The sequence below is a fragment of the Microcebus murinus genome, chromosome X (assembly GCF_040939455.1).
Source record: "Microcebus murinus isolate Inina chromosome X, M.murinus_Inina_mat1.0, whole genome shotgun sequence".
NCBI lineage: Eukaryota > Metazoa > Chordata > Mammalia > Primates > Cheirogaleidae > Microcebus > Microcebus murinus.
The window spans coordinates 63,389,578-63,417,203 of NC_134136.1; the positions used below are offsets into that span (position 1 = coordinate 63,389,578).

The 27,626-nt window shown below is 38.1% G+C and overlaps 1 protein-coding gene across 2 annotated transcripts in view; it reads left to right on the forward strand.

Moving 5' to 3' along the window:
* Positions 1–27,626, forward strand: part of FHL1 (four and a half LIM domains 1) — a 62,868-nt gene that overhangs the window by 10,839 nt on the left and 24,403 nt on the right. The window contains exons 1-2 of one of the 2 annotated variants that reach the window (XM_075999265.1): positions 9,115–9,212; positions 10,741–10,814. The gene's annotated coding sequence lies outside the window, so the exon portion shown is untranslated. Of the gene's footprint in view, positions 1–9,114; positions 9,213–10,740; positions 10,815–27,626 lie in introns of those variants that run through there. The other variant, XM_012752328.2, reaches the window with a different exon arrangement.

Consider the following 27,626-nt stretch of genomic DNA (forward strand, 5'->3'; position numbering starts at 1 on the left):
TTTACATACAATAAATTGCATCCACTTAAAGCCTCCAATTTGATGAGTTTTGACAGATGTATATACCCATGAAACCACTGCCACAATCAGGGCATGGAATATTTTTACCAGCCCTACAAGTCTCCCCATGTCCCTTTTATAATACTACATTCTTCCCTCTGCCCCTGTCCCCAGGAACCCACTGATCTGCTTTTGTGTGAGAGCCACTTTCCAAACCCAGATTTGAAAGTTTGGGGATCTTTCTCTATGAAAAGACCCAATTTATGTCCAAGATGCAATTTTCTTCTCTATGTTTAAGATAAAATATTAATAATATTACAGAGAAATTCTATTAGGAAGGTATCAATTTCCTACAATCTTTTTTCTGATCATTTATAAGTAAACTACTTAGTAAGTAGTCTCATTATATACTGAGATCAAAGATAATTTACAGCCAAGAGAGAAACAATTCTGGTAAATAGAAAAGCAGTGTATTTTCTTCTAAACTAGTTTATAGTGAGATGGCAAATCCCTCAAGAACAGGAAATATAAAATAATTTGAATTTTGCTTCACACTTATTGGTAAAGTAAAAATGAGTGAGAATGAAGGTTTTATATCTATTATATATATATATATATATACACACATATATATATATCCTGCTAGTGTATGTATACATATATGTGTGTATGTTTATATAAAATTATATAGGAATAACCCTATCCATTGAGCCTTCCAAAAGACTTGAAGCAGGTTTCAGAGGGAATTTTCTGTGCACAGAAAGTGTTTCATCTCCACACACTTAGGTGCAAAGGAAGCTTTTAATATACTAAGTATTACTTTCTCATTGATATAATCAATTGAATGAATAATTATTGGCAATTTAAGGGCTACCCTACCAAGATACAGTTTGCCCCTTCCTGCCTCACCCCTTCAGAAAAATCCATATATCAAACAATGTCTAGCTGGTCTTCTGTTCCAGCTCTCTTTTGCTTTGGCCTGCATCTAGTGTCCTTCTGCCACTCCCGACTTCTACTGTTTCTGCCCTGTCTTCCTTCCCTGATTTTCTTTCTCCAGGTCTTTCCTGTCTCCTGATGCTACTTTTCCTACACTGCTTTGCCTTCTCATGACAAAGCCATTTTTATAAACATCTCCGGACCGAGTGGGCAGCAGACTGACCAATTCCAACATGTCAGATAATGTCTTGGAGACTGTTTTTCTGTGATCCAACAATTTTTTCAGACTCCTTTCAAGTTTGGAGCCATACTGGTGGTTGGAGAGTTGTGAAAGGATGATTTTCAGATAGTCAAAGCTGAATATATTTCCTGGGCTATGTTATGATATTCTTTGAAACTGAATCATTAAAATAAATGAACAATTTACACTATAATATTCCCATGAAACTTCCTTCGACAAAGCTAACGAAGTTAAAGTTGTTTTGAGGTAAGGTGCTTTATCGCCCTTCAGAATATAAAGATATTAAAAAAAACCCAATATTTGTCAAAACCCATAAAATGGACAACACGAAGAATAAACCCTAATGTAAACTATGGATTTAGTTCATGATAAGGCATTAATTACTATTGGCCCATCAGTTGTGACAAATATAGCAAACCAATACAGCGTGTTTCTAATAGGGAGACTGTCAGGGGTGTAGGAGAAGGTATTTGGAAACTCTGAGTGCTTTCTGCTCAGTTTTTCTGTAAACCTAAAACCACTCAAAAATAAAATCTATATTCTGGTCTTCAGACAACTAAAAAAAAAAGAACAAAAATAAAAAAATAAAAATAAAAATAAAATCTATTAATTTTAAAATCCCTTTATGTGTTTGGTTTCAGAAGTGCGAAGAATATATCAGGTATTTTTTATTATTACCTTGTAGATTAAAGTCCAGCATGCTTTTCAGTATGAGTAAAATAAGAGATGTGCTGCTCCTTGAGTGACATAACTTATGGCATAGGCTCCTTTGAAGGGAAAGCGTGAGCTTCTGGGAGAGCTGACCAGTACAGTCAAAAACTATGTCTGATTGTACAGGTCAGGGTGAGCACTGCGTTGGTGCTTTGTCTGCCATCCATTAAGACATCATGCCATCTTTGCAGTGGAGTAGAGTCCCACAAATCCCCTGCCCCACAACCCAGTAAACCCTTTTTTGACCCTTGCATTTGCAGTGTCACTAGCAACAGTGATAATTGGTGAGCTCATGCCAACTCTCTGAGCCAGTATCCAGGTCAGAGCTTGATTGCTCTGGGCCAGAAGCTATTGCATGGCTTGTAAAGGCACAGACCTAACACCAGAACCTCCGCACAATTACTCACTATGGCCAGCTCTACCGTAAGCATGTGTGAAAAGATTTTTTACAGGCGTGAATGTAAATGGTTTCTATATATTGAAACTGGGTAAGTATGATGAGCAACTACAAGTAATGTGTTGCTTTCCTGAGTTGGCTGTGAAAACAGAACATTCTGTGGTAGGTGGTAGTGGGGGGAACAGGATCAGGTCTGAGAGGGATATTGAGACTGAGAAGGGAAACAAGCAGATGCTATGGTGATAAAGTCACCAGCAGAGAAAAAACTGACAAGGCACCAAGGATTAGAAGACAAGTGGGGGCAACCATGCCAGCTATGGATATCTTGAGGATGTGGGTGTCCATGGAATGTGTCCGTTAGGTCTGTGATAAGACCCAGGGTGAAAAACTTCATCGTTCATGTAGTCATCTGTAAAAATACCAATAAAGAGAGGAGTTGGTTATATAGTTCACCTCTGTTTAACTTATTAAACTTTATTTTGTATATCAGAAATAATTATGTATGGATCTGTTAAATATACTCATTGTTACATATGCTGTCAGTTTTACTTTTTTTGTCTATTTTTTTTTTCTTTGAGACAGAGTCTCACTCTGTTGCCCGGGGTAGAGTGCTGTGGCGTCAGCCTAGTTCTCAGCAACCTCAAACTCCTGGGCTCAAACAATCCTTCTGCCTCAGCCTCCCGAGTAGCTGGGACTACAGGCATGTGCCACCATGGCCGGCTAATTTTTTTCTATGTATTTTTAGTTGGCCAATTAATTTCTTTCTATTTTTAGTAGAGACGGGGTCTTGCTTTTACTCAGGCTGGTTTTGAACTCCTGACCTTGAGCGATCAGCCAGCCTTGGCCTCCCAGAGTGCTAGGATTACAGGCGTGAGTCACCGCACCCAGCCTACTTTTTTGTCTTAATTTCACTGCTTGCCCAATTGACTATGCATGTGGTACTACCTGTTAGAAGCCACAGATATTAACAGGGGAAAGGGGAGAGGGAGGGAATGGAAAGAGCTTCTCCCTTGAGTCCCAGTCCATGCCAGAGGCTGGGGGGTTCCAGTTCAGTGGCCAGGATAACAGGTTACTAGATGCCAGTGGTGAGCCAAGTGTTGGCACTGCACTGTGTACCTTTTAGTCAGCTTCACAATCGATACCAAGTTCTTCAGCCGACTTGACGTTATAGCAATGCCTGTCAGTTGGAAAGATGGCAAAAGTCATAGCCTGACCAAATCATAATGCGTTTGTTTCCCAGGTATAGATGGGCTGAGTCAGTCATGAGGCCTAGTGTAGTTATGCTCTCAGGTACTGAAGTACCTGAAAGGACTGGGATGGTGGCAATGGCTTTCGGGGCAGGTATGTGATAGCATCCTCTTGCCCCCTTGCTGCTCACCTACCTGCTTTTTGCCACCCTTTGGCTTGTCTTAGTCACCCCTTCCCTCTCTCTCCTCTTTACCCTTAGTCCAGTTACTTTTGAACTTTCTGTTATGGAACAAGGAGGAGGGCCTCAGTGTGAAAAAATTTGGCTTAAATATTTGAACTACCAGAGCAATGTACTTTACAATTCTGTAACTGCCAGATTTTTACTGCTGTAGTGGTTTGTTAGGTATAAAATTGGACTTTGTGAAATGTTTTCTGACATACAGCTTGAAAGTTGAATTTTGTCACCTTATAAAGGTGCTTATCATCCCTGCCACTTTTAAAACTCCCATAATTTTTCTTTATGTGTTTATTATTATCTGTGTAGCAGATAATGGCAGCATGCATGCTGACATGAAGGATTTACTCCAGGGCTAATTGATTGGAGCAGAGCTGCCCAGTTGCCAAACCCAGCTTATGAAAAGTATGGGACTGAGTGCTTCATAAAATGAAATCGACAAATTGTCTATCGAATGCTTACTCTAATGTGCAGGGCACTTTGCTGGACTTGCTAGATGCTGGGGATAATATTAAAACAGTGATCTCTTTAAGCAAGGAATGTCCACGCTCATCGGAGAAACTATTAGATGCGCATTAAGGAAGTGGTGGGAAGAGTATTGAATTGGGGGTGAGTGTCAGGAGTTTTGAATCCTAGCTTGAGTTTTGCCTCTAACCACCTGATCCTCTGGGCAAATGACTTCCCCACTTGGGGTCCCAGTTTATAAAAAGGGAATGGGACTAGATCATCTCTAAGACATTCTGTGGATGGGTTCATAAACAAATGTGAGGCTGGGCGCTGTGGCTCATGCCTGTAATCCTAGCACTCTGGGAGGTCAAGGTGGGCAGATTGCTTGAGGTCAGGAGTTCGAAACCAGCCTGAGCAAGAGCGAGACCCCTGTCTCTACTAGAAATAGAAATAAATTAACTGGCCAACTAATATATATAGAAAAAATTAGCCGGGCATGGTGGCGCATGCCTGTAGTCCCAGCTACTCGGGAGGCTGAGGCAGGAGGATCGCTTGAGCCCAGGAGATTGAGGTTGCTGTGAGCTAGGCTGATGCCACGGCACTCACTCTAGCCTGGGCAACACAGCAAGACTCTGTCTCGGAAAAAAAAAAAATGTGAAAGTAATTCCAGAAGATAGAACGTGTTCTTTTGCCAAATGAGTTGTATGTATAATTATGTGTATATAATATAAAATACATATATTTATATATATAGTTATACTAATTATGTCTACAGACCAGTGTTTGTCAAAGTGGGGGCCTTGCACCAGGCATATCAGCATCACCTGGGAGCTTGTTAGAAATGCAAATTCATGGGCCCCACCCACATCTATTGAATCAGAAATGCTGGGGATGGGGCCCAGTAATCTGTGTTCTAATAAGGCCCTTCCTCTTTCCCTCAGGACATTCTGATGCCCTCTAAAATTTGACAACTATGGGCTATAGGAGTTTGGGGCAGTGGTTCTCAACTTTGGCTGTACATTAGATTCATCTGGGGAGCTTTTTTGGGGATGGGATACTGTCTTCGTCTGTTTGTGCTGCTATAACAAAATACCTGAGACCGAGTAATTTATAAAGAACAGAAATCTGTTTCTCAGGGTTCTAGAGACTGGGAAATCAAGATCAAGGTGCTGAAACGTTCAGTTGCCTGATAAAGGCTGCTCTCTGCTTCCAAGATGGTGCCTTATTGCTGCATCCTCCAGAGGGAAGGAATGCCATGTCCTCACCTGGTGAGAGGCAGAAGGGCAAGAGGGCTAAACGCTGTGTGAAGCCTCCTTTATAAGGGCCTCAATCCCATTCACGAGGGAGAAGCACTCATGGCCTAATCATCTCTTAAAGGCCCCACTCTTGATATCATCACATTGGCCATTACATTTTGACACCAGAATTTTGAAGGGGATACATTCAAACCATAGCAGGCACTCAGACATCACTAGTTGCTCTGGCTCCCCAGGGCAGCCAAGTTTGAGAATCAGTGGTATGGGGAGAGTAGCATGAGCCACAGCGCCTGTCATTCTCTAGTGGCGATTCACCTCAGATGCAGGGAGTCAACCAAAGCTAGGGGCCTGGAATTTTATGCTAAGAAATTTTGCCTTTAGATTACAATGGAGGAAGGTTTTGGGAAAAGGGAGTGATTCCTTTGAGGTGGTACATTTGAGAGATTATCTGACTGCTATATGAAGAAGAAAGCATACCTACAGTTAAGAAGTCTGATGAAGTGGTCTAGCTGTGACGTGATAATGGGCCAAATTAGGACTGTAGAAATGAGATAATAAGAAGGAAAAATATGAAAGCTCTTTTTGCAGGAAAAAAGGGGCAGAGTTTGGTGATGGTTGTGGGGGTGACGGCAGTGTTAGAATGTCATTGGTTCAGGAGTTCCTCTCAGATTTCTGGGAGGACTGATGCTCTCTAGATGCATCTGTCAGAATCATCACGTATGAATCTTATAATTCTTTGTCCCTCACGGCTTTGATTTAGAAGTTCTAATGCTGGGGCGGGGGGTGGGGGGGGTCCACAGTGAGTTATATAAAAATAAAGAATTATAGTCACCTAAAAAGCTACCCATGGTCATCATGTCAGGGGAAAAAAATGCTTTTTTTTTTTTTTTAACCAAAGAATGCTTGGAGTTGTGGGAAAGTTGTAAACTTGGCAGTGACTAGTTCAAGCCTATCAGTCAATTAAGTGAATTTTTATTTCATCATTTGTTTTATTTGGGAGCTGTCACAGCAGTCATCGAAAAGACATCAGTCTTCATATTTTTAAAACAAAACAAAAATACCATTGAACATTAGGGCAAAGGACAAGAATTTCAAGGTTTTACCTTTTGACTTTTAGCAAATATTTGCTGCTTCATTTTTCTTACTGGATTTCACCATTTGACTTGTGGTTTTGCTTTGTCTCCATTTGTCCCTAACGCCTGATAATTCTAGTTTTCTCTTTTCTGTTTTTGATGGCTTTTTATTCATAAGTATTCTTAATGTTTAATACTCCAGTCAAAAAATAAATATTTTCCCCCTTTATGTTTCCTCACTTTCCCTTTATGTTTTTCCCCAAATATACTTATTTCCCCCTTATGACCAAGAAATTCTTTAAATTCACATCCAGAAATGGCCCATGGAAGGAGCTTGTTGGTATTTATTTGGGGCATGATGGGAGCACTGCTCCCTCTTCCACTTTTTGTTAGTTTGTAAGTCATGCCACATCTGAAAAGAAAGACATCTTTTATTTACTAGTTTGAAAACCTATACAAGCATATGCAGTATTTTAAAGGGTTACCTATATTCCAGTGTAAAGTTAAAAATGACTACTCTAATTTTGGTAAATCTGTGCACTTTTATCAATAGTTTTCCAAAAGAACTGCAGAAATCTGTGGAAAAATCTGGAGTAATCACAACTTCAAATGTGTAGTATATCTAGTAGATACCTTTTAAAAATATAACCTGTCTTTTCCCAAACTGGATATGAATAAAACCTATCTCTTTCCAAATTGTAAAGAATATTATGATTATGTCATATACAATAAATGTAGAAGCTTCTGTGGAATAAATGATCTTTCAGACAGAAAATCTTAATATAAGGCCAAAAAGCTGGACTTTTATTTCTATGACTGGGAATATCCTCTTAGTTTTTGTTCATATATTACATTAATATGTTAAAGATTTGATGATATGGACGATCTTGATTATAATGGAATTACTAAAAAATGAAGCATCTATCATGTGAACCATTTATTTCCAGTAAATTGTTTTGCTAAATGAGAGCTAGTTTGTCAGTTCTTCTGCTAAGGGAAATGAGCCAGTAGCCATCTCAGTTGTATTTATTATTGCATTTTATGGTAACATTTGAAATATGTTCTTAATGGTTCATATGCCAATGTTTGTGACTCCCATAGTGCCGCAAGTATTTGACTAAAATAAAAGTGGGGGTAGATGAGAAGTCTGAGCCACCAGTTACCATCACAAATGTACCTAATTGAGAAGATGTTTGGCGTTCACCACTTTTTGATTTCTTAGGTGAGAGAGGATATTTTGAAGGATGGTTACCATGACAATCCCATTCAAAGAATTTAGAGGAGACAAAGAATCTGTGGGGATCATCCATTTTGATTGATTGAACTGGTCTTTTAAATCCTTTCAAAGAGCTGTTGTCTCTGGATTTTACTTTTCTACATAATTCACCCAGTGATTTGGGGATCGATTAAGCTTGGCTGTCAGTAGTGATAGGGTCAGCAGTGTCCACGGCCATAGTACTTTTGTTGAACCTGAAGGAAAGCGATTATATGTGTTAAATGTTACTAAAAAGTAACTACTGGCTCCTTCTGGAATAATATAAATGGTTTGTCTATTTTCACTTTTGATTCTGTCAGGGTGGGATAAGATTAATATGATTTATTTGAAAGCCTGATTGACCCTAAAGTGTTTGGGTTTTATTTTGGGTTATTTTGCTGTCATCACATTTTACCCAGTGTGTTTGGCTGCCATTCTGTTTTTATTCTTTGACTTGCACAATGTTGTCAACACAATTTGTATTATGTCTGGTCAGAGCCATGGTTACACACTGCAGATTGAAAAGGACACGCAAATATACCTACCATGGGTGTCTTCATCCTCACGACCCAAACTGATGTTAAGTGGGACACACTAGTACAAACAATAATGTGAAACGGAGGTACTGAATTTTGTCCTTCTTTGTGGACTAGTTCTTGATGGTGAAACCGTGAACTATGGGAGGGGAGATTACTCTAGCTGGGGCCTGAGTTGGACTCTGATGTGAGTGAGAGCTTTGCCTCCTCAGCCTTTGGGCCTTTCTCTCTTCTGCCCCCTGAAGGGTGTCAGGAAACATGAAATTCAAGGACCTTCTGAAAGGACAGCCAGGGTCCTTTCAGAAGATAGTTTCCCTGCCACGTTTCCACCTGTAGCCCTTCCAAGCCAGAACGTGAGGAGGTGGGGAGCAGACAGACAGATGGCAGGGGAGGCACTGGGGGGTTGGGATCTCAGGAAGGCAGCTACTGTGGTTCTTGAAGTAGAGAACCAGATTGTGTCAAGTACAGCCCAGTAAGAATGATATCCATCTCCAGGAAAAATCAATTTCACAAGGGAAAGATGAAATAGGATAAGGCTAGAGTGTGACAGATTCAGTTTGAAGTTTCAGTTGGATTGAATCTAAAGAGAAGTATATTTAGTGCCAAGTATTTGTGTTTGTGATGCCATATGAAATCTTTATTCAAGTTTGATAAGTTTGACTCTTTGCCTGCTATAATAATAGTAATAATTATATATCTTTAACATTCAGTGAGTGCCTTTTGTGTGTGAGGCACTGCCAAGTGCTTTACATGCGCTTACATCCTTACCTCTGTGAGGTAGGTCACCATTGTGAGGTTGAGAGGACTGGGGCAGCCAGTATAAGGTGGAGCCAGTAGTTGAACCCAGGCAGTCTGGCTCTGGCACCTTGCTGCGAACAACTGTGCCATGCTGCATTCCTGCTGCAGCTGAGAAAGGGTGTGGCATCTTCTAGAAACAGTGAGTTCCATATGAGTGGAGTGTGGGTGGTGGGAGATAAGACAGAATAAAGCCTTTTGTAGATATATACCATGCTAAGTACTGGGAAATAGAAATGAAATTAGAGATTTTTGTCCCTGCCAGACACTTAAAGTCCAGTAGGACAAATAAGACCTAACATGACACACATAATCCACATTTATGTGATAGAATATGAAAATATTGTCAGTATGTAAGTACAGGTGGGAAGAGGACTTGAAGGTGTTCCTTTGAATTAAGTCACTTTCAGACATTTACTTTCAAATGTTAGCTCTTCACCACTGGCTCAAATTTGCCTTCCTCCGCGCTTTTGACCTGGTAGACAAGAACCCAGTTCCCATAATTATCAGATTTGTCCATTTTGAGTTTGGAGGTATTGTCTTCAACTGTGACAGTTGTCATTGAGATCACTAAACAGATTAACTCATTAGCCTGTTGAACCAACTGGAGCAGCTATTTATTTTCCAGTTTATTAATATTTTTAAAATCTATAACCACTGCCCTTTTGAGGATCAGCCTAGAAATGGTTGGTGAGGGTGGGGGTGACTACATGTCTGGTTATAATCCTTGGTTTATGTTTGCCCTTTTTGAGAGCCTTCTAGGTGCCAGGCACTGTTCTGGGAGTGGGGACAGAACAGTGAAAAAAGAGTCCCCCTCTCAGGGAGCTGTCTTTTCCTCTGATTTCATTTGCTCACATATATTTTCACAGTTGATCTAGAAGGACATTTGGTGTGAGTTTCAGGATTTCACTTCCTTCTCCTTTGCCCCAGCCAGTCATTTCTGAATAAAGGCGGGGGTGGGGTGGGGCGGGGCGGGGCGGGGCGGTGAGGAGGTGATGTGAGCAGGCCTGTGGGGAGGGCAGCATGTCGTGGTGGGCTGTGTTTGTGTCAGGGATAGGAACAGCACAGGGCACACCTGTTTCCTAGTGCTGCAGAACCGTTGCACTAGGATGGGCCTGCCCACTAGCCTGCATCCTAATCCTGTTGTGATTGGAGATAAGTTCAGCCGTCATACGGCACCTCGTCTCCATGGCAACCCCTCTAAATATTCCTCTGGTGACTTGTGTTCTACATTCTGGCTGGATCGGAGCCCTCCTGTGGCAAAATATTCTAAAGATGTTAAAAGAGAAAAAAAAGGCTCAACTAATAAATCTATTCTAAACGACTGAGTCATTTGTTTTGATTACCCGGGTGATTGCCAAATGTTAATTTAAAACTGAAATAGGCCATGAGCTCACTCCCCTAACAATGCTGAGTGTTTGAGCTAATACAGCTTGATAATGAGGGAGCCAGATCCACTGCCAGTGCTAATGTTATATGATAAACAGACATTTGGAGAAATATGCAGAACATTTTGGCAGTTTTCCTTTAACTCTAAGGGTTGTAAATATAAAGTAAAATGTGTTACCATGAGCCATTTCAAAGGAAGTTGACTTTTTTTTTTTAGAATTTTGAACTTTTCTTCTAAAAAGGTAACTTTGCTTCTTGATTCTCATTTTTCCCTAAATTAGGCACGTTGGAAGTTGTTGTGAGCTGTATCCAGCCCTTGCTGAATACATCCTATTTTCCACACATCCAGTGTGAGGTAAGTCTTACTAATTGCCACAGATTCTTACACTGATGTCCAACTTTCCGATTTGTGGTGTCGGGTGGCATTGTACAAAGAGCTTTACTTGTACAGGAGGTTTCAGAGGCTTCCTTTTAATTGACCCAACCAATATTTCTGCTTACCCTAAATATTAGCTCTCTGGGGAATGCCTTTTCAAGGGAAAATCTCATTTACATTGAACTTGGGGACATGAAAAGGGAATGTGCCAGGCACAACAGAACTGTTAGAAGATATGCTTGAAAATAAAGATCTGCTCATGTCACAGCACGAACAGTAGGGAGCAGGAAAGCTGCATGGAGCAGATAGTGGGATGGGAGGGAGGAGACTTCTGCTGACCACCAGGAGGAGGCTGGGCTGCCCTGATCAGTTCTCAGGAATCTTTCTGCCGTGGATGGAAGGCGCCAAGGACCAGGACTGCCGCTGCAAAATCTGGTGATAGGAGTGCCAGAGTATTTCTGTTGGGCTATATTAATAGGAGTCAGGACATTTTTTTCTAACTTGTCCTCAAGTTCAGAGCAGCCTTGCTACATTGGTGTCAGCAGCCAGACTGATCAGACCTTTCATTTAACATGCTTGAATAGTCACCCTGTGTCCTCTTCATTTAGCCACAGTAGTTTATTTATACTCTTTGATGATCCATGGTTCTTCACTTCTCTCTTTGAGAGAAGGGCTGACTATTCATCTTTCAAAATAATGAAAAGAAGGAATCTAAAAGATGGCTTAGCCAATGTGCAGGTTTGGTCCCTTCTTTTTGGTGCCCCAGTCTCTGTGCATTTACAGGAGGAGATATAGCCTTTGCCAGTGCTGTACCAATCAGGATTCCAGTGTCATCTGTCAAAAGGTCGCAGCATTTTTGCCTTCACCTCCCTCCTGCCTTCTCCTCCATGCAGTCACACTGTCAGCGTAGGTACTTAGGTTTCAGTTAAGGGTACATATTCACTAGGTGGCAAGAGTAGCCGTTGTTACATCTACTTGCTGTAGAATTCTTCCTGGACTTTAATGTATATCTATTCAAATGCCTAAATATATTAAACCTTAAAGAGTAAAAAACATAGGACAAAGTTTGAGAAATGTTTAATCTGAATTTTGTCAATTTCATCAATTATGATGTGGTGGTAGTTGGAAGTTCTTCCAAGTGCCTAGGGCTTGAAAACTGGCCTGATGATAAAAGCTTCAGCAGCTTCCCTTTGCTGCCAGAGAGGCAGTCTTCATCTTCTGGTCTCAACCCTGCCATAGCTCTCATTCATAGCCTTTATCTAATGGGATTGTTGTCAAACTTAAAGAAAAAGATAGAAACATATCTTTTAAAAAAATCTTAGATCTCACCCCAGTAGAGAAAACCAAAGCAGAACTGCTTTAGCTCAAGTAGGAGGCTGTGACTCTGTCCTGCTCCTCTGAGGAACCCTCGGGCAGTTTGAAAGCACAGTGTTCTCTGAAAAAAAGCAGAGATTTTAGCTCTGTTCCCTTATTTTTATTTTCCCACGAAAACAGATACTAGATTGTTTAAGGAGATGTAAAGAAGGGTAAGACATCTTCCCATCAACTTGGAAATGCTGGCTGGGTGAAATCTGGCACACATGCATTGTCTGCCCTTAGTAATTACACAGTAATCTGCAACTTTGACAAGCTTCGTCAGTAGAAAACTTCAACAGAAACTAAGTATAAGGCTGTATTCTTAAAATGGAACATTTTAATTGAAGTTTTTCAAACACGTATTTGAAGTGGTTTTATGATATCAGGCATACCCCAAGGACATTTTTACATTGACCAGAACTTGGTGTCTGGGTTTTCCTTTAGACCAGTGAATTTCTCAGGTGAATTAATTAAATAGAATCTGTTAAATTCTTTTTCTCCATGACAGAAATATGTAGGATTATGCAGTTGCAAATTGTGCTCTTTCTTCCCTCCTTTTCTTCATTCATTCAGTCCTATTATGTACCAGGCCAGGAATGTAGTGTTGAGCAAAACAAAAAGAATAATACATTTTGGGTCTGATATTCTTCAAGTGTAGGTCATCCCTAGATTATTTTTCCTTTTGCAGATAAAGAAACTGAAAATTTCTTTTCTTTTTTTTTATTACACTGCCCAATATTAAGTAGACTGGTAAGGAATCAGGGGCACAATTCTCCGCTCTGCTTTTTGAGCTTGTGATTTATGCCACCTTCATATAAGCATGTGCAAATAATAAAGTTTCGATAATTGCTGCGGATGCAGCTGTGCCTGGGACCCAGAAGCCCCAAAATGAAAACAAATGTAATCTGTGCATTTCACACTCTATTTTTCAAAAGTTTATTTGGAATGATTGAACAGTATAGGAAAATAGACTTTGCAGTTTCTACATGAGCCTTTTTGTTTTTTTTTTTAAATCATAGTGTGTCCCATTTTAAGCATAAGAAAGCATTTATCATAGATAGACTTCATTATTTAAAAACTTAAAATTATTCCATTTGGCTGCCTTTTAGTTAATGGAATTATTTGGAACACAAACTTGAATACAACATAATTCTTAATGCATATATGAACTTGGCTAAGTCTGAGTACTCTGTATTTGTACTGTAGTAGTGACAATATTGCTAATTAATCAAACATGTGTCTTACATCTAGGCAATATTTGTATGACTGACATATGGTCATTTTCATCATTGATTTGGCAGTTTTTTAATACTCACAAAACACAAAATTTTAAAATACAGTAGTCATAGTGATTTGATTTGTGCCATTTTATATTGATGTAACCTCTCTTCTTGGTGCCCTGGTATTAAGCATGAAAATCAGCACAGATGGATTACACAGGCTTACACAGTTTGGAAATCATCAGTTTAGAGCCAAGGTCTCAAATTGGTGGGCTGGATCTGGCACACAGAGGTATTCTTTTAAAATTTTAATTGCCAGCATTTAAAAATTGAGAGATTTCACATTTTTAAAAATCCAGATTTTTCAGCTTCTCTTGAAATATCAGAAGATCTGGCAGTATTGAGTCTACATTCCTGTTTGGCTACATTAGGCCAGAGCCAAATAACTGCTGTTTCCTTAGATGAAGCAAGAACTTTGCCTCAGTCCCTCTAGCAGTCTCTGTAGTCCCCTCGACACTAGGGACAAGGGTCAGTTGCCATTATCTAAATGTTTCGGTTTTATAGATAAGTGAGTTTTCAACCCCAGGTCTAGATAATATTGAGGTTGCAAACTTAAGATGATCCTTTCTCTCAAATACCAGCTTGGGTTGAGGGTAAACATTTCAGGGAAGGGGTACCTTCTGATGATGGTACCTAATTAAGAGAAAGAGTATCAACAAGTATGGATGTTTTATCTTATTCTGGAGGCTTCCTGTGGTCCACTTTGGTGCTTCTCACACTTTAATGTGCAGATTCTAGAGTAGGGCCTGAGTGCATTTCCAGCAAGCACCAGATTATACTGCTGCTAATCTCAGAGCCTGCCTCTCTTTGAGTAGCAAGGAGACTTTACCCTAAAGGAGTCCTAAGAAAAAGCAGTCAGGCAGTGATGGTTCTAATATTTAGAACATTCACATTTTCTTTTGCCTGAGAAAGATAAAGAGACCTTAGTCGGGCTGTTTTGGGTTCACTTCAAGTTGCAGCAAGGTAGGTGACAAATCAATCATTTCTCATACAACATAGCACATATAAAAGATAAATCTAACTTTTTATTTAAAACTTTGTTTTAAATTAAGTGGTTCTAGTAAAAAGCTATATATGTTAAAGCTCAAGAATCCTGGGAGGCCGAGGCAGGCGGATCACTCGAGGTCAGGAGTTCGAAACCAGCCTGAGCAAGAGTGAGACCCCGTCTCTACTATAAATAGAAAGAAATTGATTGGCCAACTAATATATAGAAAAAAAATTAGCTGGGCATGGTGGCACATGCCTGTAGTCCCAGCTGCTTGGAAGGCTGAGGCAGCAGGATTGCTTGAGCACAGGAGTTTGAAGTTGCTGTGAGCTAGGCTGACACCATGGCACTCACTCTAGCCTGGGCAACAAAGCGAGACTCTCTCTCTCTCAAAAAAAAAAAAAAAAGCTCAAGAATCATGAAGTAGGGATTATAGCTTTTAATTTTACAATTATAGGAGAATATATTTATAGGGCTCTTAGAGAACTTATAAATCAGACCATAGGAAATAGGATAATTATGAAATCCCTGGATATATGATAACTTTGTAAGCTATAAAGTGAAAGAAAAAGTCAGAAAGGAAGAGGTCAACAGATTGAAATATATACAATCCTACAGCAAAAGAATATAATTAAAATGAAAAGGAAAGCACACCAGGAAATATTTGTGGCACATATGACAAGATAATTAATTTCTATATTATGCTCAGAGGTCATACAGGTTTTAAGAAAGGCATACACAGGCCTGGCATATGGTAAATGCTTAAAATGCATGGAAAATGTTTAGCCTCCCTGGTAAGCAAAGACAAGCATATTCAAACATCAACAAGGTACACTTTTCACCTGTTAAATCAACAAAACTACAAAAAGAAAACCTGATGTTAATATGCTTTCCTTGAAACGGATATACACTTAAGTCATTGCTGGTAGCATTGTAAGTTGGTACAAAGCCTTTGGGAATGTTATTTGGCAATATATGGCAAAAGTCACAAAGATTGGTAACATTTACTTCAGCAATCCTATTTTGGGAAATATGTTCTAAGAAACAAATTGTTGTAAGAAAAGAAGAAAAAAGCTTTATGGCTATAGATATTCATCGCAGTGTTATTTATAAGGACAAAAAATTAGAATTTAAATGTCTAACAATAGAGAAATGGTTCATTTATTCAACAAATATTTTTGGTTAATTTCAGTTAAGATTATGATACATGCATATAGTGGAATTTCATGAATCTGTTAAAAATTATAATTTTCATGCTTGCATAAACAATATGAAAGAATTTATATAATATAGTTTTACTAAAAATGCAGGATACAAAATTGTATATATGCTGTGATTGTAACCATACAAAGTGATATGTACATATGGACAAGAACTAGAAGGTACGTGGACAAATGTAAGTATCACTTTATTTGAGGCTTTATTCATGTTATTTGTACATTTTACCATATGTACATACTCGCTTAGAGGTTGCGAGCCTTCCACTTTTACCACCTCAGTTATTAAATTTAAAGGGTACCATATCACAAGTAGGATGTTCATGTCTGTCACACAGTAGGTGCTTAGTAAGTAACTACGAAACATGATGAGGACTCTGCCTACAGCCTAAACATTGGTGTTCTGATGCTATAGTTCCTTCTTGCTTGTTTTGTTCCATCATCCTCAGCCACCATTTCTCTTTCTTCTGTTTTTTGTTGTTGTTATTGTTGTTGTTTTTGTTTTGTTTTTAGTAGTTGGTAGAGGCATCTTCATATCCCACATGACGCCAAGGATAAATATTTCTTTCAGAGCTTTTAATTAATATGTAGCAGTGCCAGGCAGGGAATGCATCTTCATGTTTAAAGGTCCAGTATATGGACTTTAATTTAAGAGTGTTGCTCATTACATTTTCTGATTTCATTTAGATAAGCAACAAAAATTTACTTCAAGGTGGTTGGCTTCCTTACAGTGGTCCCTCCCCTTCAGCTGTATTCTCTGTTGCAGATATACTTGTTTTTCTGCTATAAGTATACTTTTCTAATTAGGTCAGTTACTTCATGTCTGTTTTTCTTTTTTGACATGGTTTCCTCTGGCTTTGGCACCACATATTTTCCCCATATGTCATTGCCTCTGGAGCTTCATGTTGCAATTCTTCAAGGGGGATGGAGAGCTTTTGCCTGCCCTTTGCTTCAATGAGTGTTCGTATTTCTTTTGGGCCTAGTTCTGTTTGGTTTTGTAGTCTTCAGAGTCAGTTATGTTTGGATACTTAAGTAAAAATAATGGTAAGTCAGAGATATGTCTGGCAAAGGTGCAGCACATTTGTTAAGGTTACTGGTTTATTTATCTCCCCTGTCTCTATGGTGACTAAATCTGAGTCTGGGATTTAATAGACTTCATTTTGACCTCTTGTAACGTCTCCTAACTTTTCCCAGCCTCTGATTTAGAAGGAATTCATTGTCACTTGAGGAGAGAAACTACTTGACTTACAAAAGGGATCCTAACTAGACTCTTCAAAAGTGGAATCTCTAGAGTCTTTGATTCTTATGCAATCTTTAGTCGGAGTACATATTGCACTTGTAAAGAAAGCTAAGATGTTGTGTAGAAAAACACACACATACGCACAAAATATTACTAATGTCCCAAGGAGATAATTTTCCTTTCCATGAAATAAAATATTGTTTAGTTAATGTGAATGAAGTCTTTGTAAGAACTTTTTATAAGAGAACCTTATGTAAGAATATTAAGTCAATGGGAGCATTGATTGGACATTACTTTTTTATTTTTAGAAAGTATCTCTCCTATACTCATTATAGGATTATAAATTTGTGTGCATATACATGTTCAAACCATATTTCTTAGTTGAAGTGTATTGAACTGTGCCATGGAAGTCCACAATAAAGGTTGAATGTGACCAGGATTCCACATGGAAGAAGTCAGGTTTGGACATTGAAATTCAAATCTAGTGTTTCATCTATACCCAATTGATGTGAAGTGAAGATCTCTAAGGTATCTAGAGTCAAACCATCTTGGACTTCAGTTGATTCAAATGACCCCTTAGAACTTTTTATCCTCTCCCATATGAGAGGATAAATATCCTCTCCCAATTTTGAGAATTATAAAAATATTCTAGTTTTATGAAATTTAATAATTCAAAATTGATTTAGAGTGCTTTACTTTCTTTAAGGCTATTGTATACTGTGTTATTTTACTCATGGATAATTTATCTGTTTACAAGTCCTTTCATCTTCTTCATCATGTATGAATTTTCTTTAAAACTAAAACAAAGGAGACAGTAAATGATTAATAAGGATTGCACAGAGGCTGAGACAAGGGAATCAAAATAAGTGCCCTTCCATCCTTAATTCTCAAGTATAAAATATTAGAGTTCAGATCTATCATCAAGTTCAGTTCAAGTCCAACAGGAACTTGTGAAAACTTAATGCTTTTACTAAGATTTTTGAACATTGTAAAAGCTCAGTGGATGTGGAAGTTGTTTTAAGATTTTGTCCATCATCAACTCTTCTATTAATAGGATGAAGACTTGAGAAGCCAACAACAGATGCTCACTTGCAAAAGAGATCCATGCTTGTGAGATGAATGTTGGATGTTCCTTAATCTCTGGATTTGAAACCTTGGCTCACACATCTTATAACCATGAACTTAGAAAATTTATTAGATTAAGATCATAGCTAAATCATATAAATTTTATTATGGTCAGTATGATCGATCAGCATAGCTGAGGTCAGAGCTTTTACAGAAAACACAATGTTAAGGCCTGAAGCCCTTAATAATGCTCGAGAAGAAACAGCACTTTTATCATCATCATCATCATTATCCTTTCAACTGTATATATTGAAAGCCCAGTGTGGTGAACAGTGCTAATAATAGTTATAATTTATATATTTCATTATTTCTTTCATTGTCAGTATTTTGTTTCAATTAAATAGCTCTAGGGATCAAATCAATTTAAAATAAAAATGGATGAAATATATAAAAATATATTTAGAATAGTAGCCTCCTTGTCCTATCAGCCAGATAAACTTCACACTTTGCAGAGCCTCTCTTGCTGAAGGATATCGAATTCCTGCATAAACATTTTCTTTAACAGTTCTTCACCCTAAGAGAAAAGCAATGGTCCATAGGTACTTGGGTAAGAATTTGTGGTCTTTGCCCGGCGCAGTGGCTCACGCCTATAATCCTAGCACTCTGGGAGGCCGAGGCGAGTGGATCATTTGAGCTCAGGACACCAGCCTGAGCAAGAGCAAGACCTCGTCTCTACTATAAATAGTAAGAAATTAATTGGCCAACTAATATATATAGAGAAAGAAAAAATTAGCCGGGCATGGTGATGCAGGCCTGTAGTCCCAGCTACTTGGGAGGCTGAGGCAGGAGGATTGCTTGAGCCCAGGAGTTTGAGGTTGCTGTGAGCTAGGCTGACGCCACGGCACTCTACCTCAGGCTACAGAGTGAGACTCTGTCTCAAAAAAAAAAAAAAAAAAAGAATTTGTGGTCTTTGTGAGTCTGCAGACATCTCTTAAATCATGCAATAAGTGTATGCAGTATGGCCATTTACTACACATTGTATAAGGCTATGAATTCATAATTTACTTAAGTTATTCTACATGGTTCTTTCTAAGAACCAGTAAAGCTTTTGCTGTGGATAATGGTGAGGGTTCATGTATGTAGTTGTCAGTGTATGCAGGCTAGGGGATTCATAATCCATGGTGTCTTTAGCTACCTAAAGTAGTTCAAATGCTGACTAATTGGAGAGGATGAGTTCCACCCTTTGTATTGGGCTCAGGTGACAGGTTTGAACTGGGAAAACAGTACCACGTGCTCCACTATTTTTAGCCCATCCCTTATGTTCCTAGCTTTGCCCTCTGAACTGTCAGTCCTCATAGACTTTACACAGGATCTTGACCTGACTCTTGATCTTCTCATGGACGTTTTCCATTTTTCTTACTAAGGCACTAAGGAGTAAAGGGTTTGGTTGGGGTTACTGTCCTAAATGGTACTCTGCTTTCCCCAAGAAATGAAGGTTCTGGGGAGCAAGAATCCTGATGTTTCCTCTTATGTCCTTCATATCATTTAATGCGAGAGATTTAGTAGGCATTTACTAGAGATAAAATTGATTAAATGAGAGGTATTGCATAAATTACAAACCATAGCATTATCATGGTATTGTACAGGACAGTCTCAGGATCTTTGACTCCCTGTTCCTCTAATATTTGTATTCCTGACATTGTTGCAGGATATCCTTGAATGGAATAGTCTCTCCTATCTCATTTATAGTATGGCATCATTTTCCCCCAACATTTGTAAAGAATTTTTTCAATCAGAAAAGTTGAAATTACAGTGACCACTCATATTCCTACCATCTAGATCCTATAATTAAACATTTTACTATATTTGCTTTATCACATATCCATCCAGTCATTGGTCCATCTTAATTTTTTGGATGCATTTCAGAGTAAGCTGCAGGTATCTGTACACTTTACCCCTAAACACTTTAGATTGCGTATCATTATGTGGTTTCAATTTCGACATTCTTAGAGCTGCTATCAGATTTGTTGAGATCCTGACATCTATTTTGCTGGTGGCTAAGGAGAGGTAGTAACTTGAATGTGAAATGTGTTCAGTTTTCAGACTCCCGGGCAGGGGTTTCCGTTTGTAACTAGCAACAAGTATACAAACACATCCATGTCGTTGCCTCCTCCCATTACATGGTTGCATTATTTATACTGTTGAAACTTGGAAAGCCAGCCAAGAAATACAATTGAGGATCTTGTTTATATGAATGAAACTAGAGAATTGGGAGGTGAGGATAGTAAGGCAAAGGGTTAGAGTTTTGCCTTATAGGGGAGAAAGAGATTCAGGACCAGGAAATTAACGATGTGATACCACTTTCATACATGAAGTCTAGAGAGGATTTAGTGGCTGTTTATATTACTTCAAGGTCATGGGTTTAATAAACACTAAGAGTACAAATTGAGTCCTTCTAGCCTAGCGATTTTCATATTATATTCCGTGGAACCCTAGAATTCATAGAAAAGTTTCATATGCTTCACGAACATTTGAATTAGATTTTCAAAAGTATATTGAACTATTAAAAAAATCTAATAAACAGACACACTTAACTATGTTTTAGAGTAAATTTTAACATCCTGAATAACACTTAATGATTGACTTTAAAATAAGTAAAGGTTATTCATGTCAACCTAAAATAAAATTTTGAGTAACACCTATCTGTCATCCATCAAAGTCAGGGTAATATTTCTGTGTGGGAATAAAGACAAAAGATCTACAGCAGGGCCATTACACTAAAGCCAGGGGTGTTAAGACATTAGCCTGTGAAAGCTGAAGTTACATTTTGGTTTCTAGTTACCATGAGCACTTATCCATCTGTTATATTTAGATTTTTTTTCTGATACCTTTAGGAATCTGGAAACAGATGAGTATATGCTTTAAACTTGAGATGACCATAAAAGGGGAGAGATGGTTAGCAGGCTGGAGGTGGCTACAGTGTTGTCCTTCCGATGGGGCTGTGTGAATGGATTAGGGAACCTTCAAAAAACGTCTGTCTTGGCCCATCACCCAAACTGCTCAGCACAAGTCTGAAAATGTATGTGTGCGATACTTGCATCTCATTATGAGATTTTCAGGGTTTCTTTGATTATGCCTGAAAAGCTTGCTAAAATGGGCTTGGCATATTTCTTTCATTTGGAGTCTGTGGTACTTACTTTTGTTCCTTTATTCCAGATTATGCCAGATTCTGTGCCCATAGTCTGAAATACTGAAGCCAATACCTGCTTGTGTGTAGTCACAGTCAATTTTTAAGGTTTTGCTTATCCGTATTTTTTTTCCTCCTATCATTTTATTAAGAAGATTCTCAGCTGGGGGCAGTGGCTCACACCTGTAATCCTAGCACTATAGGAGGCCGAAGCGGGAGGATCACTCAAGGTCAGGAGTTTGAAACCAGCCTAAGCAAGAGCGAGACCCCATCTCTACTAAAAATAGAAAGAAATTAATTGGCCAACTAAAAATATATAGAAAAAAAGTTAGCCGGGCATGGTGGCGCATGCCTGTAGTACCAGCTACTTGGGAGGCTGAGGCAGAAGGATTGCTTGAGCCCAGGGGTTTGAGGTTGCTGTGAGGTAGGCTGACGCCATGGCACTCTAGCCTGGGCAACAGAGTGAGACTCTGTCTCAAAAAAAAAGAGAAGATTCTCAAAGTTGACATGATTTTGCAGTGACCACCAGTATACCCATAATCTAGAGTCTACCATTAACAACATTTTACTTGTTTTGTCACATATCTGTCCCTCTCTGTATCCATTCATCAATACATCTCATTTTTGGATGCATTTCAAAGTGAATGTAGTAGATTTCACTACTTAATGTCATGTATTTTATATAATTGGAGTCTAGCTTCTTGAACATTACATAAATGTGCCTAACTTGCCATAGAATGTTGTGAAAGAAGATGTAAAATAAATGCCCCAGTTTTACTGGGAAAAAAATTTAGGAGCCTTATTTTAAAAGTAACAGGTATTCTGGAATTCTGGCATGGAGTTGGAAAAAAATACTGGCTTATTTTTAAATTGGAACTTTTTTGTGACTTAGTCATTGCTGACCACTAATAAAGGGGGGGTGACACTTATACGTTTTATTTTCATCAGAGGCAGGAGCCAAGTAACCTCCAGTTCTTATAGAGAGGCAGGATCATCTTTAAAAGTGTTATAGAGTGTTGTTCTCTTCCACAAAATTGATTGCATTTGGAAGGTATAGGAGCAGTTACTTGAGGAGTAAATTGATCTATACTGGATCTGATTCCCAACCCCGGTGTCAAGATGGTAAGTGCAAATTATTAAAAAAAAAAAAAAAAAAAAACACTCTTTTTACAATTTGAATAGAGACAACAGGATGGAGATGAAGGTTCCAGTGTATGGCTTTTGCCCTTGTTTATGTGGAAAGCACTCCCTATGTTCTGGTAAAGCTGTGTTGTTGTTCCATTTTATTCTCAATCCCCAGAATTGTGTCCAAACACTCTCCCTTGGCCCAGGGGCTTGGCTGGGTGTATTTCCTTCTGGAAGTCTTCACTATCACTCTTGAGTTAGCTGGCAGGAGATCCCTTAAAAGCATTTCCAAGCAGTTTTCCCCACTCCCTATAGGGGCTAATCCTGCACTTTCCACTTCAGTTCCAGCTGCTTTTGCTTGGGTAGGAAAAGATTTCTGCTATGTTCCCAGTCTCTATGTTCCCAATCTCTGGATGGTCCAAGAAAATTTAATGTATAAGAACAAAATATTAGGACAGGAAAACTTTAGGTCAGGGATTAGTTGGGGGATGTAGGTGAAAAGCTTGGTGATTAGATATATTTAAAACGTGTCCGTAGAACATTAAATTTTAAACAATTACATACAGGGAGTTGTAAGAAATTTTCCAGCCCCTTTAGACAGACATATGACCCTTTAAAATCCATAAAATGTTCTTGGTATGATGGAATAACATGCCCTTTGGTCTTGGAAGTGACTATTAGGTTGCAAAGGTTTTGATTCCTCTACCACTAACTTGCTCTTTGATCTTGGAATGTGACTTACTTGTCCTGTGATTATTTCATAATCACCAATAATAAAACTGATTTACTATATATAGTGTAATAGTTGAGTTTTAAAGTATATCTAGTTATAGCTCAAGTTTATGAATATTTTATTAATATTTACATATTAACATTAGGCTTTCTAATCAGATTTAATTTTATTTTTAAAAAGTTATTTTACATATAAATACTTAATCTTCTGTAGTTCATATGTATGGTACCACCCTTAATTAAGATTAATTTTCTTACTACAAAATGTATGTTTAAAATACATAAACATTGGTTAGACTTTGTACTTATGGCTGCTAGGAAGGTGGAAAGTTTCCTAGATTTATGCTTAAGACAGGTGACACTACTTGAGCTTCTATTCTTAGTTTGACCTCACCCCCCCCTTAAGGCAAGACACTTAATCTTTTTAATGTCTCAGTTTATCCATCTATAACACCTGTAGTCTTATTTCATGGAACCAGTCCCTGCTTTATATTTGATAGCATTTGAAGACTTGATATAAAAGGTGGCACGGAAGTTCAAATTATTATGTAGGGAGTATTTGTATGCTGAATGATAATCTTGACAAATTAGTAATTACTACATTTAGAAAGTTACAACTCTGGAGGGAATTGATATTTGATATTGTTGTCCCATGTGTTCTAAGTTACCATCATAACAGTAGGAAAATAAACCCTTGTCTTGGCTGTGTTACAAAGGGATTAACTCACTTCTTAAGTCCTTACTAAATTTCCAGCCCTTTAAACAACAGAAATAAAAAGTGTTTCTTATTTTATTTAATTTTTCCCAAATAAAAGTCTTATAATTAACCTTGGCTTAGTTTTTCTTTTGTTGAGAGCTTTCCAAGTTATTTTCTTTGTAAAGAATGTAGAATAAACCATGTCAGTTACTTAGAGCAAATAAAAATACTCTGTACAGATATGTAGAGGAGTATGCTTTTGATTTTTAGATCAAAGCAAAGAACCAAGATTATATGGAGCTTGCTTATTATACATTTGTTCCCAGCTACTTGTGCCTTTGCAAAGAAGTAAATATTAACAAAATACAAGAGGATTAAATAGCTAGACTCTAAGTAAAACTAAAATAACCATATTACTATTTTCCAAATGCTGATTCCTTAAAAGTTTGGGCTGACATGAAAGAGAGTCATCCCTATAATGGAGATTGCTGGTCTTTTTACAATAATCTGCCACTAGATTTTATGTTGTATGAGAAGTGTATGTGTGTGTTGGTTACAAAAATTGTGTGAGCCATGTGAAAAATTAAGTCCACTTGAAAAACCAGAATACACTACCTACTTAGGTACAAAACCTGATATATATATATATATATATATATATATATATATATACACACACACATACACACATATTATTTTCTTTTACAAATCTTTTATATTATTTTTCACTTTACATGGTACTTGGACACTTTAATTTTGTTCCTAACACAATTCTATAGGAAAGCAAGACAGTTATTAATATCCCCATTTTGTAGATAAGGAAGAAAAATTAACTTGGCTAGTAAGCAGCTCAGCAGAGTCAGATATTACATCTGGGGTGTTTGATTCTGAGTCTGGTGCTCTTTCCTTCTATTACAACACAATGAAGTTGTCAAAACATTCCCTGCTGTTTTCATTAAATGAAAGCTTAAAATGAAAAGTTAACTTTTATACTGTTATCTCAATTTAATTTTATGAAGTTAACTTTTTTTTTCTTTCGAGACAGAGTCTTACTCTATTGCCCAGGCTAGAGTGCTGTGGCGTCAGTCTAGCTCACAGCAACCTCAAACTCCTGGGCTCGAGCAGTCCTATTGCCTCAGCCTCCCAAGTAGCTGGGACTACAGGCATGCACCACCATGCCCGGCTCATTTTTTCTATATATTTTTAGTTGGCCAATTAATTTCTTTCTATTTTTAGTAGAGACGGGGTCTCACTCTTGCTTAGGCTGGTTTCCAACTCCTGACCTTGAGTGATCCGCCTGCCTCAGCCTCCCAGAGTGCTAGGATTACAGGCGTGAGCCACCGCGCCCGGCCTGAAGTTAACTTTTAATCGATTTTCAACTTCCTAAAAGTGTTTGAAACTTAAATATACCGTTTCACAACTCCTAAATTAATCTCCTCTGTACATTTCCTAGCCCAATATGATAATTTATATTAATATATAGGCTTAGCATTCATTTGTGACATCAAATGAATAGACAGTAAGAAGAGACTTAAAATTAATTAGGTTTTGCAATTCTTTTTGGTTTGTCATACCGAATTGCCCCAACACCACAACTGGGCATCCTTGTTTTAACATCTAACAAAAATATTAATAGCTAGTATATTTACTTTTAAAATGGTTTACATGTAGTAAATAAATATATAAACATCAACCTTTTTTCCTGAGATCCAGAGTTAATTTTTTTAACTGTTCACTGTGACATTGATGTGAAGGTGCTGTGACATTTATTTTCCTTGTTTATCTATAGAAACAGGGAGGTGTACTCTGGGTTGGGAAATCAGTGACAAATAGCCATAGAACATGGGTCACCTGGCTTCAGTTAGTTATGTAACCTTTAAGAAAACAAGTGCCCATTTCAGAAAAGGCTGACCTTTGAGGCTACAGATGTCAAGCTACTCTTCTGCTTTAAAGAAGAAATAATTACAGGGTTAATTTAAAACTCGGATACAGATATAGTTGAAAAATCCCTGACAGATTTATGTAATGAACGATGATGGTGTTTTGTTTTCCCAGCATGCAGTTTTAAGGTCAGGTCTGTGACTCAGAGCTGCGCACTTCCCTGGTGGTATGCATCAATGACATGTTGCCAGTCTAATCGTCCAGAAGAGTTTGTGCTCAGCTCAGGTTGCTTCATTATAATCCCCAGCTGAGAAGCCACCTTTCATTTTTTAAAATAGATAGAGAAGGCAACATGAACATTTGAAAGTCAAATGCCATATGTACTTTATAGCTTTTCAGCCTAGATACTTGAACACTAAAGTGCCTCCTCAATTTTTAGAAGTAGATCCTCAATTGCCACTAACCTATTGTGGGGTGGCTCTACATGAGCATACATTGTATACATTGTCAGTATAAGCATTTTGCTAAGTTTATTTTTTAATTCGTTACAGTTTTCAGTGCAAAGAGCACTGGACTTGGAATCAAAAGTCACTTTCTCTCTGGTGACCTTAGCACATAGTTGGCATGGGATTTCCAGATGGCATCTTCTCTGCATGAACAAAAAGAATCTGCCATTTCAGGAAGCTTTGGTGGGTGCTGTCTGGTCTACTTGAGGTCTTTTCATCTTTTAACTTTTTCTTTCCCCCTTTCCTTCTAAATCAAAACTCCCATTCCTTTAGTGCAGCTGACCTCTTTTGTGTGTGAGAGGAAGGCAATCTGATTAAAAAAACTTGCTAGTTTTTTTAGTTAGTTCATTCTGTCTTTTAAAAATGTATATATCTCTTTACTGCATTGTTTGTAACAACAAAAGATTAGAAACAGGCCGAGGCGGGAGGATTGCTCAAGGTCAGGAGTTTGAACCAGCCTGAGCAAGAGCGAGAGCCCGTCTCTACTATAAATAGAAAGAAATTAATTGGCCAACTAAAAATATATAGAAAAAATGAACCGAGCATGGTGGTGCATGCCTGTAGTCCCAGTTACTTGGGAGGCTGAGGCATAAGGATTGCTTGAGCCCAGGAGTTTGAGGTTGCTGTGAGCTAGGCTGATACCACCGCACTCTACCCCAGGCAAAAAGTGAGACTTGGTCTCAAAAAAAAAAAAAAAGACTAGAAACAACTTAAATATTTGTCAGTAAGGCACTGATTAAGTAAATTGTGGTATATCTACATAGTTGGATACTATATACATGTTTAAAAAGTGGAAGCTCTTTATGTACTGACATGGAAAATTCTCTAAATATAAGTAAATGGAAATAGCAATAGAATAAATAGAAAAAGCAAGGTGCAGAAGGCTATGTATAGTATCCCACCATTTATTTTTTTTTTAAAAAAAGGAAAAAGAAAAAATATATATAGCTACCAATTTTTTATATGCCCAGTATCTCTGAAAGCATAAAGAGGACTCTGGTATTATTGGTTATCAGTGGAGAGGGGGAAATGGATGTCTGGGAATGGGCAGGACAGGAAGACTTTTCTCTGTATATTCTTTTGTACCTCTTCAAAACTACATATTTAAGAGGGGGGGGCATGGGCAATATACGTAACCTTAACATTTGTACCCCCATAATATGCTGAAATAACAAAAAAAAATGGAAGAAAAAAAAAAACTTATCCAAAAAACAAACCAAAACTACATATTTAAAAATAAAACCCACACAAAAAGGAATGTTCACAGCAGCATTATTTATAAGAGTTAAAAAGTAGAAATAACCCAAATGCCCATCAACCGATGGATAGATAAACACTATGTGATGTATCTGTCTATGCAATGGAGTATTATTCATCCATAAAGGGGAATGAAGTACTGGTGCTATGATGTGGCATGTGAAAGAAACCAGCCACAAAAGGCCACATATTGTATGATTCCATTGCCAGAAGAGACAGAACATAGATTAGTGGTTTGTAGGGGATGGGGAGTATCTAAAAGC